General features: G+C 42.3%; 1 pseudogene; it reads right to left on the bottom strand.

The window, feature by feature from the left end:
- LOC100518695 (uncharacterized) overlaps nucleotides 1-11,118 on the bottom strand; it is a 65,599-nt pseudogene extending 54,481 nt beyond the window's left edge.
- Between the last annotated feature and the right edge of the window lie 623 nt (nucleotides 11,119-11,741).

An 11,741-nucleotide genomic window follows, 5' to 3' on the forward strand; every position in this document is an offset into this window, starting at 1 on the left:
CATGGCTTCATTAGAGAAATAGTATTAGAGACCAGAAATATCTAATATAATTGGAGAGTAGGAAGGAAAGGTCATTCAGTATAGGAAACTATCCCACATCTACCGACAGACACTCATCCTGCCTCTGCTCAAGGGTAAGGACAGATTGCAAAGACCCTAATATTTGAGCTAGTGTGGGACTTCATTATTTAGGCCAGAGAGAGCCAGCGTGGATTTGGGAGTATGGGGCTGGGTGAAAAAGAGCTTCACAGGGGAACATTTAGGAAGACGAGAGCAGGGAGGCTGTGGAAGTAGAAAGGCCAGGTGGAAGGCCTGTGGGACAGAGGCTAACAAGAGTGGTAGTATTGGAATTTTAAGAAAGGGAGGCAGTATGGCAGATGACATTAAAAGCTGTAAGAGGAAGGAGGTTGTTGGTGTCTGGGAGGAAGAGTTAAGAAGGGGAGAGGATAAAATATGATTATATATGTAGAGCATATATAATTTTTTTAAAACTTTTATGGCCATCCCTACAGTATACAGAAGTTCCCAGGCTAGGGGTCGAATCAGAGCTGCAGCTGCCAGCAACATGGGATCCAAGTCGCATCTGTGACCTACACCACAGCTCATGGCAATGCTAGATCCTTAACCTACTAAGCAAGGCCAGGAATCAAACCTGCATCCTCATGGATACTAGTCAGGTTTGTTACTGCTGAGCCACAACAGGAACTCCTGATTATATATTTTTAAGCTTAGAGAAGTTGTGAAATAGAACAGGATAAGTTAGAGATAAGGAACTTGAGCTTTGGGAATGATTTTCTCATAGATGATTTTTGAGCCAGAGTCTATATGAATTTGTAGAGAGAAAGTATGGAGAAAGAAAAGGAGGGCAGTAAGCAGAAACAGAAGTGAAAGAGACAGAAAAGAACAGTGGGACAGAGAAGAGAGTTTCAAAATGGAAATGTTCCTTGGGGTCAAAAGCAACAAAGAGAGGCAATTAAGCCCATATTAAAGATTGCTTGTACTACATCTGCTTAGCTTATAAAGTGCTTTCACAGTGATTCATTTCATTTATAAGTTTTAGGTCTTCTCAGTAATTCTCTGAGGAAGAATATGTACTCTTATTTTCAGAAAATAGACTTGGTCAAGGTCACATGGCACTTTCCATAGATCAGTGGTTCTCATGAGGTTCTCAGAGCAGCAGCAGCAGCAGCAGCAGCAGCAGCAGCAGCAGCACCTGGGAATTTGTTGGAAATGCAAATTCTTGGGCCCCACTCCAGACCTACTGAATCAGACACACTGGGGTGGAGCCTAGCAATCTGTGTTCTAACAAGCTCTCCAGGTAATTCTGATGCACACTAAATTTGGAAACCACCAATTTCCATATAGCCAGCATATGGTGGAGGGAAGGCAGATGCCAGAAGGTTAAGGCATGAGCAGAAGGTAAAAAAAGGAAGGGAGATGAAGTGGTCACTTTCCCCAGTTAGGCCTGACCTCATTTCCTCGGGTTGTGGTTTGAAGATGCTCATTCAAGAACTTTGGATTCTGTTTTTTCAGGACAATCTTGATTTATGTTTGATTATAATTCAGTTTGTGAATGCATTTGTTCAGTGCTATTGTATTTGTGGGAGTATAGACTTTTTAATTAAAAATCAAATTTTATTAGTGGAAGGAAGAACTTCATTAAAAAAAAAGTCATGGTGCCTAATATGGTAATCAACACTCTACGGTTTCTTAAGACTCACTAACATCTTTGTGCATCTAGAAACTACAATGCTCAGGCATAATCCTGCTGTGGCTATTTAGGAGAAACACGGAAAAACTCACAAAACAATCTGAAGTAATAAGGCCTAAACCAGGATGGGAACTGGTCTTGAGGGATATTTGGTGGTTCTGAGAAGCAGTGAGAGTTGACTGATGAGAGATGACTATTAATTTGGTACAAGTAGCAAATTAACACAAGGTCAGTTCAAGGAGAGAACATAAGAAAACTTTCCTCTTTAACGATTTAGTCTTCTCTACAGAAGAGAATAAACACATTTACTGTGAATGTTTTCTATCTCTGATCCTGCTTATCAGTAAGACTTTCCCTTGCCCCCGTGTCAAAATGGGCAGTCCACTTTTTGCCTGAGACAACCATGCACTGATCCATTCAACTTCAAGTCCTTGGTCTTGACCTCCCCTTCTTGGCATCAATGTCATTTCTCTTCTAAATTTTTGTCTCCAGGCTCTAGCTGTGAAGCTTCCTATCTTTTTAGGATCTAAGACATCTGATTTCTTCTCTCTCCTTACAGACATGATTCTTCATCACTTAAGCTGCATGTCTTTGGATTTGGATTTTTTGTTTTGTTTTGTGGCTAAAAGAAGTAAATAGATTCTGAAGGTACTACTTCTGTGCCTAAGTTGTCCTTCCTCCTCCTATTTTGGTCAGGTATGTTCTCCATAGTCTAGGAGGTCATTCAGGGTAGGAACTAATATATTTCCTAATCCTCAAATTACTTGTCCCTAAGAGAATTTTTGATTGACTAACTTTAAAGGAAAAAAAAAAACCTAAAAAATGCTTTTGGCAATCTTCAATAGCACAGATGGAAATGTGCCTGGCAGGGTTTGATGTTCTAGGATGAAGTTTCCATCATCTTTTGTCTAGTCACAGAAGGTACTTTGGAATAAGGAAAGGAAAACTGAGTTTGATGTGGGCTCATTTGGCTAGATAAATGCTTGTCGGACATGCAGTTTTTTGGCATGGATACCTAGTGTTTTCTATAGTAAACGGGGAGCTCAGTGAGCATTTTATAAAGAAAACATAAGACCTCAACAATTGCAGCAATGAAAAAGAAAACATTAAAATAGGAAACCGAAACCCACATGTGTGCCTATAAGTACCTACTTATGGGTCAGACCAGAGACTCAACTTAAGGAAAGATCTAGGTTCGATAAACTAAGCAATGAATGCTATTGGTAGATTTACTGAGCTTAAGGGCCGAGCAAAGGTGATCTTCAGTCTGTATTTTGATGTGTGTTGTTAATTAATTAAACACATGAAGGCTTCCTGTGAAGTGAATCAATGTTCCTTATTTCACGTGTGAGGAAACAAGGGCAGAGAAGGTAAATGACTTGCCATTTTGCCAACCAGAAGCCTCACCCCAGCCATATTGCTAGAATTTCCAGTGAGGTTTCAAAGAATAATTTCATATTTAGTCTAGGTTCATGCAAAGCTACTTAGGTGAAATTTTCAGGTCTCTGAAGTCATTCACTTGGTCCTGCTTGGGAGATTGTAAATGGTCAGTAAAGGTTTACTAGGAAGGTGTGGGGTTTTAAGTGCTTCTCATGGTGACTTAAATTAACACCTGCTTTGCTTTCTTAGTATAAACTTGCCATCCCTGAGTGCCACTTATGTGCTACACAGAACAAAAAGCAAGCTTGCTAGAAAATTAATTAATTCAATAATTGGGGACAAAGGAACTTAAAACCTTGCCAGACCAGCAGCCCAGTGTGATTTGTAGCAGGAGAACCGAAAAATACCTGAGGAATGAGTTTCATGTTTATATTTTGGGTACTGTAATAATTAGCAATAAGGGAAAGGGACTGTTCAGAGCAAACCTAGATTCAAGCTTTTCGCTTGTATGCTGGGAGTTTTCTGTGTATAATGACCCCCCCCATACAAGATGTAATACTTAAGGTGTATTGATAGAGGAGGAAAGTAAACATGTTGTCATGGGAGAGCTAACTGTGCTTTGGAAGCCTAGATCAATCCATATAAATTAGTGAGGTTAGAGTGTCTCCTTAAGTAAACTGTGCAGAGAGGGCTCAGAAACCATAGGGTCTGCAGATGGAAATGGGGTTTAGGAAACATCTAGGATTTTGAAGGGTAGCATGTCCCCCAACCCCAGAGGCAGTGTTGCTGGAATGCCAGGGAAGGAGGTCAATGGAGGTCCATTATTAGGCTAGAGAGAGGTATGCCTGAAAGATGGGAATGCTTAGACTAGTTGGCAGTGGAAGATTCCAGAGGTGCGCTTCATTCCACAATCTGAAAATACAGAGGTTATCACTCTTGCATTTTTCCAGTGGGAAAGGGAAATAAATAATTAGAGGAAAAGAGGATGTTACACTATTGGGACATTTTGAATTTCAATGGAGAAGTTATCAGAGTGTTTCAGAATGAGTCAGAGTGAGCTAAATGTTTAGGGGTGCATGGTTTGTGAGAGCATGATTCAGAAGGGAAATTTTATGTGCTAAAAATGTCATTGAGTAAGTGGGCTTTCCTTTTTTTTTGGAGTTCAAATTTTCCTTATTAGCAGCAAGATTCTAACATGATGTGATTATACTTAGGGAACTATATTTTAAAGATCTGAAATGCAAACACATTTGCAGATGAATTTTAATATGTTCATTTCTTATAGTGACCTGTCTTAAATGAACTTTGTTAAAACATCGGCAGATGTCGAATGGCTGAATGAACATCATGTCAAGTTCTGAAGGGGGTTCATAAAGAACTAATATATTTATAATCTAAAGTCTTACTTTCAAGATATATCAAAAGATTTCCATATTAATTCCTTCCAAAAACTCTTACTGGTGGGGGTCTCTCTTATGAGAATAATACAGAATATGGAAAAATTTAATGTACAAAGATATTAATATATTATTTACAATTGTAAAACAGAAAACATTTTGGAAAAACAGGAAGCAAACAGAATCATGTCCAAATGTATTACAACACACCCATTTGGTGGAGCATGCTATTTATGTACTATTAAACCTCAATAAAATGATGGTTATGAAGAATATATAATGAATGTGTAAAAAGCATATAAACTTATGATTCGTGGAACATTTAGGATAACAATAACTAGCATTTATTTTGCACTTACTAGGTAATATCTTGTTTAGTCTTTTAAATGTTTTAACATTTAGTCATCACAACAATCTGAAGTGGTAGTAGTATTATTACCCCCATTTTGCAAATGAAGGAACTGAGATAGAGGCTAAGTAATTTTCCAAGATCACACAGCTAGAAAGATGTAGAGCCTTCTGGCCCCAGAAGCAGATATAAAATTGTATCTGTTATATGATTAAAACTACTTATAAAGCATACATGAGGAGAGAATATGTTAATTCTAAAAAGTAAAAACTTTCTTATATACAACCATATTCCTGCAAGGCTATTATCGTCTGTGGTCCTCTAAACAGACATGATCTTGTTAGGCTGAAAGTACCAACATTGGGAACATGAGCAGTGTTTTCCTGGCACTGCATGGGTAATCTGCAGGGTATCAATATATTTCACCATTTGTTTTCTTTGTGTTTTCTGTCCAGTTACACACAACTGGAGACCACAAGAGGTGGCTAATATTGGTGTGGAGAAAGCCAAATACAACTCTGCCAGTTGATACTACAGAGGACTTTGCGGAACCTGAACTTCAGACTGACACAAGACTATGTTATGATAATATTAAGTGACATTTGATTGCTATTTACAGTTCACAAATCATTTTCATCATCATCTCATTTGATCTTCAAAAATGATTACCTTTGTTTTGCAGATGAAGAAAGTGAGGTTCAAAGATCACTCAAATTTTAGAGTCTGAATCCAAATCCTACTATTCTATTCAAAAATGTAATCACACTGTATATGAATATATATCTGTATCTTTATATTTATGGATGTATGCCCCATCTATCTATCTCATCTATCTTTATTATTATTATTTTTTCTTATTAGGGCCACACCTGAGGCATATGGAAGTTACCAGGCTAGGGGGAGAATCGGAGCTGCAGCTGCCGGCCTACACCACAGCCACAGCAAAGCCAGATCTGAGCCACATCTGTGACCTACACCTTGCAGTAACACTGGATCCTTAACCCATTGATAGAGACCAGGGATGGAACTCACATCCTCATGGATACTAGTTGGATTCTTAACTCACTGAGCCACAACAGGAGCTCCTCCTCTGTCATTATTTATTTGTCTTGTTTTCCTGCAACTTGCTTTTCTCACCTAATAGTATATAATATCCATCTCTCTAAACTGAGATATAAATCTGACTTGTTCTATTAGTAGTCACATTATAACCCATGACCAAATAGATGCATCTCAGCCTACTCAACCATTCCACTCTTGTGGATATGTAGGTTGTTTCAAGTTTTTGCTATAACGAACACAACTACAATAAACATCATTGTATGTATATCCCTATGTACTGGTACTTTAATTTTTACAGGGTTGATTCCCAGAAGTAAAACTGCTGAGTCAAAGAATATGCACTTTTAAAATTTTAATATATCGTGTCAGATTCCTCTCCAAAAGGCTGGGTCAAACACTTTCCCACTGACGATGTCTGGAAGTGCCTGCTAGTCTGCACCCTCACCAGCACTGGGAGTTGTCACTCTAGTCTCTTACAGGATCAACTCTGGTAGTCTGACTTTAAATCTAGGCTTCCTGGTTTTTTCTTAAATTGCATACATTTAAAAAAATCATTATCTTTAGGAGAGTATTCATAATCTAATAGGCTTGGCTCTGTTAAGAGGCTGCTTTTGGACTCAGCTACTGCTTTGTATATATACAATATATCAATAAATAATAACCATTATGGTCGAACATTAGAGTAGACAGCTTAGTAAGTTATGAACAAATCTCCTCATTAGCAGCACTATTATTTTGGTGTTTGCAGCAATCTAGAAGTCACAGCTAAGTTGAAACAAGAACCATTATGTATGTAAGACATTTTTAGCTCATTTACTCTGAACTCATTTTGCATACAAGAGCGTTTGGCCCATGCCATATGGTGTAATGTCATAACAAGATGCAAATTGAAGAGGAATAGGACCTCTTTGACATGACAGTGTAATGTCATGTGTTTGGATGCTTGTGGCTTTAGAACTAAGTTAGCAATTGTTTCTGAATAGATTTAGATTTTAATTTCCATCTGAGTGACCCACATATTTTCTTGTTGAAATGGAAGGGTTACTTCCTAATATATTTATGTATGTCATGTCTGTGTTTGCTTATTAGTCAAAAGTTAGAATTATAACACTGAATCATTGGACTTAATTTCCCTTTTAAAAAATTCTAGTCAAAATCTCACAAGCTGAGGTTGGGGAATTCATTACTGGGAGTACTGGATTGGACAACCTTTAGCGTGTCCGTCATTCGTTTACCTTTTTCTAGTAATGGCACCTTGATTTTAATTTGGGGGCCATCCCTCCTCATCTCCTTCAGTCTATGAGGATGAGCCTCATGCACAGCACTCTCTCCACCACAGATTTAATGTATCATGTTCCTTTGGCACGTTGTTGGTTCAAGGGTGGGGATGAAATGTAGTTCAGGACAATGACACTCAATTCTGGAACATTTCTTGGAGTTATAGGGAACAGACAATCTCTCTGTGCAGTGACTGCTGGATCTAGGCTGAGGTAAGGCTAAGAGCTCCAAGGTCTCCACTAGGTTAGAGTCTACTTGAGAATAATGCCAGTCCAAAGGGTTGCAGAGCCAAAAGATGGAGAGAAACTGAATCCTGATACAACTGAAGCCCATGGCTCAGTATTCCGGGGACTTCACTGGAATACTGAGTCAAAATTTCCCACCCTCTCCTTATTTTTAACTTCAACCATTTTGAGTTGAAGAACTTCTTTTGCTTTCATTCAAATGAATCCTAACTGATTTAGGTTTTTAAATTGTTTGGATTTTACTATTGCATTATTTGTATAATTTTTTTCAGTGGTTTCACTGTCTCACTGGATAACCAAAGATATTTTAAAGCTATTTCTAACACAAAGTATTAATTATATTAAAAAAAGAAACATGGTAGCTGAAAGATGAGCTTCTCTTTGTATGTTCCATAAAACACAAAAAGTTAGTGTCTCTTGTTTTTCTAGTTTGTTTAGCACATTTTTAGGTCAAAAGTTGGCATCTGAGATTCCTTTCTTCTTGGTTAAAACTAACAACTTTATGGAATTTTTTTAGAATTTTAGTTCTTCAGATAATAGCACACAGAAGCTTATTACCCTAGCACATTAAATACTGCCCTGGGGGCTGAGGATATAGCAAAAGCTACTGATAGCGCTGACTGAAGCCAGTTCCTTTTTCTGGGTTATCACTCATGTGAATCACAAATGATTTCTTAGCTTGCCCTTTATTGTGTCTTGTTCCAGATACCTAAAGTAGACTTCGGAAATTAATATTCTTTCCTCTCAACTGAGATAAATTACATGTTAACTGTCTCATAGGAGTCAATAAGAATGTTTATTGTTTTAAAAATAAGGCCAAGGTGTATAAAGAAGACAGCATATTTTCCTCCAAACAGTGCTAAGGGAGGGCAAGTCATCCTCTGTTTAAACCCAATCTGAAAAAGATTTTTCTCAGTAAAAAGAGCCACAAAACAAATCAAAAGTTTCTCTAACAGTCTCTGGTAGACTAAACGTGGTAGCGAGACTGGGAGTAATCTGAAGCAGGGACAGACAAGAGCAGCACTATGCGACCATGGACATTGAAAGAGAAGTTTTTCCTGAGTTGAAACACTGTAAAATGTATGGAGGAAGCGAATTTCTTAGAAATACCATTGCTATGAACTCTATACTTAAACCATGTACTATGCAAGGCAAAAGCCAAGACCAAAAATTGCCTGAAAGTAGAAATGTGGAACTTACATGGTGAAATGACACTCCAAAGCACAGGACATGGGGATGACAAAGACAGTGTAAGGAGAGACCTAGACAGGAACTTTAGAGCAGAAATATTTCTCTCAGCCCTGCTTCACTGACCCTTTTATTTTTATTTTTATTTATTTATTTTTTGTCTTTTTGTCTTTTGTTGTTGTTGTTGTTGCTATTTCTTGGGCTGCTCCCGAGGCATATGGAGGTTCCCAGGCCAGGGGTTGAATCGGAGCTGTAGCCACAAGCCTACGCCAGAGCCACAGCAACTTGGGATCCGAGCTGCGTCTGCAACCTACACCACAGCTCACGGCAATGCCGGATCGATAACCCACTGAGCAAGGGCAGGGACTGAACCCGCAACCTCATGGTTCCTAGTCGGATTTGTTAACCACTGCGCCACGACGGGAACTCCTTATTTTTATTTTTTAATTTTTTATTTTTATTTTTTGGTGGATGGAGGTGGGTGGGAGGTGGAGGGTTTATCTTTCTCACAGAACAAGCTGGTAGGTAGGGTCCCAGAGTGAGGCCCTCTTCAGGCCCTTCCATCTCAGTTACATCTGGGATGTGTCCCGACAGAGCTAAGTGGCCACTGCACCCCAGTACCCTCATCCTCACTTCTCCAAAAGCCCCAAACTCAGTCAGGAAAGGGAACCCTGCTTCTACAACCTTCCCTCCCACCACACACACCTGCCTCCTTATGCCTCGATGGCGGATCAGAGTCACGTGGTCAGATATTAACTCCACAAAGTAGTCACAGGGGACTACAAGCCACCATGCCTCCCATTCAGGCCCAAGCCAACATGACAGCCCAGCAAGTGCAAGAGGGTTAGGAGTCAACACCTTCCTCCTCCTCCCACAGGACCAAATCCATGTGGGGGAGGGTGGAGCCAATGGGCCCCAGGTGGGGGACAGCTGCACTAGGCAGGCAGGGAGCCAGAAGCTGTGGGGCTCTGAGAAGGGCACCAGACCTAGGACCCCTGCACATGGTGGGGCAGCTCATGGAAGGTTGGGGTCTAGGGAGCAAAAAGTCAGAGGTTTTATGGGGTTGGAGGGCTATTGGGAGGGGTCAGGGACTCACCGGGCAGGTGTCAGCAGCCTGTAGACAGCCTCAGCCTGGGCTAGTACGTCCTCCTCATTTAGCTTTGTGGTCAGCTGGTCGATGTGCCTGAGGATCTCACTGGAGCCAAAGCCGAGGTATCCTTCCCACTCGGGTCCAGGATGGTGGGCCACCAGCTGCTGCAGATTGGGGGCTGGGGGCCCTGTCACAGCACCTTCCATGCCGAAGGACTTCCGGCAAGGGGAATTCCCTTTCCAGCAAGATGAACAGCCACCAGAAGCAGAAGCAGAGAGAACCAGAGTCCTGGGAGTCCCGGAAGTTTCAGAGTGGAAAGCCCCGCACGTTCAGGAGCAACAGAAGTTACGCTTCATTATCTCAAAGTTCTGGTGCACGAGGTCCGTGAAGCCACTTGATGGCACCTCAGGAAGCAACCTCGTTCTGAGTGACACAGAGGATGGCTGAGAGCAGGTCACTCAGGCCCTGTATGTAGCCGAGGCCGTTGCGATATGGGCATGAGGTCAGGAGGATGTTATCCAGCAGGCCCAGCCCTGGGTCCTCGCGACCCTCGCAGAAGTTGCTGGTCCTGTGAGTGTGGCTCTCGCTCTCCTCTCTGGCCATGAGGCTGCAGTATGCAGCCGGAGTGGTGAGTTTCTCCACTCCTGCCCTGGGCTCATGGATTTCCTCGGCAGCTTCAGGTGTCAATACTCAACGTTTTTCTTGCGTACTTGGTCGCGGTGCTTCCTGGCAGAGCCCTCCCAGCTGAGATGCCGCAGGAGGAATGGCCAAGCCTCACGCCTCAGAAGATGACTCTCAGAACATGGGGAGCCTCCCTTTGGCCGCCTGCTTGGCCCAGCCCAGCCCGCCCCAAATGGAGCAGGTACTTGGCTCCTCAGCCCTGAGAAGAGCCGGGCTCTTGGCCCAGGGACCTGGGGCCAGTGGCCCCCGGTGGGCCTACGCCTCCTTTGTGACCGGAAGTGCCTGCTCCACTGTCCACCGCACCGCACCTCCACACCTGAAATGACCTCCAACCCAGGTGGGGCTTGTCTTCAGGAGCCAAAGGAGCATCACTGGAAATCCTCTCCCAGTGTGGTTGCAGGGCTCCGTGAAAGAAGTAGGTCATGGGGAGAAGCTGCTGAAGGTGGGGGAATAGGGATCCTGGAGGAAGCCAGACACCACGTTGGAGCTGTCCTGGTCAAAGAGATGAAGGTGAAGGAAGGAGTTGGAGAAGGCCGAGGAGTCATGGGGGAAGACATGGTAGCAATGGCAGCCCAGTGAGGAGCCGGCCAGCAGCAGATGATGGCTGAGGACTGAGAGCAGGGCGCCTGGTGCTCTATAGAAGAGGTGCAGGGCTGGCAGAAAACCCTTAGCCTACACATGACCAGGACCAGGCAGGCCTGAGGCCCGACTTTGAACAGTGGATGAACTTCGCTCATCCAGACTCACTCACTAAGAAGACCCAAGAGCCCCTGTGGAAGCTGAGCTCTGAGTGGCAGGGCCCATGTCTGCACCTTGCTGCTGATGGCCCGTGAGTTTCATGGTGGTGGTCAGAGGTGCAGGAGTCATCCCTCCTGGCATCCTTCTTGGAAAAGAGGATTTGAACGGATCTCCAGCCTCCTCTGCAGGAGCCCAGTGTAGGAGAGTGTCATTTGTCCTTCTCCACAATGTGGACAGGGCAGGCCATGAGGGAGTCCGGGTCTTGGTGCTTCTTGGCAACCATGTGCAGGTACATGTCTCTTCACCAGTTCATTAGTAAGTGAAGTTGATGTGAAGGAAAAATATTTGTAGAGTGAGTAGGATTTGCCATATACTACACTAGGTAGTTCTACGTCAGATGCATTTTATATCTTGTATGAATTTTGGTGAGGTTAAAAATATAGAACACTGTTTATAGTTCTTATTCCATAGGAAGGAATCTATTATTGTACTTAATGGTTTGTAGCTACCATGAAATCCTTAGCCTGTTGTATCGCTCCTAAGTGGTATGGTTAAGATCCTGATGCTCAGTGTGACTAGACAAGAGGCACACAGGCTTGGCGGAACCAGATGGTCTTGTTGA

Source organism: Sus scrofa, chromosome 15 (assembly GCF_054392235.1).
Source record: "Sus scrofa isolate SSC_HxYL_T2T_F1_AM1 chromosome 15, Sscrofa_HxYL_maternal_Yorkshire_Landrace_v2.0, whole genome shotgun sequence".
In the NCBI taxonomy this organism is placed as follows: domain Eukaryota; kingdom Metazoa; phylum Chordata; class Mammalia; order Artiodactyla; family Suidae; genus Sus; species Sus scrofa.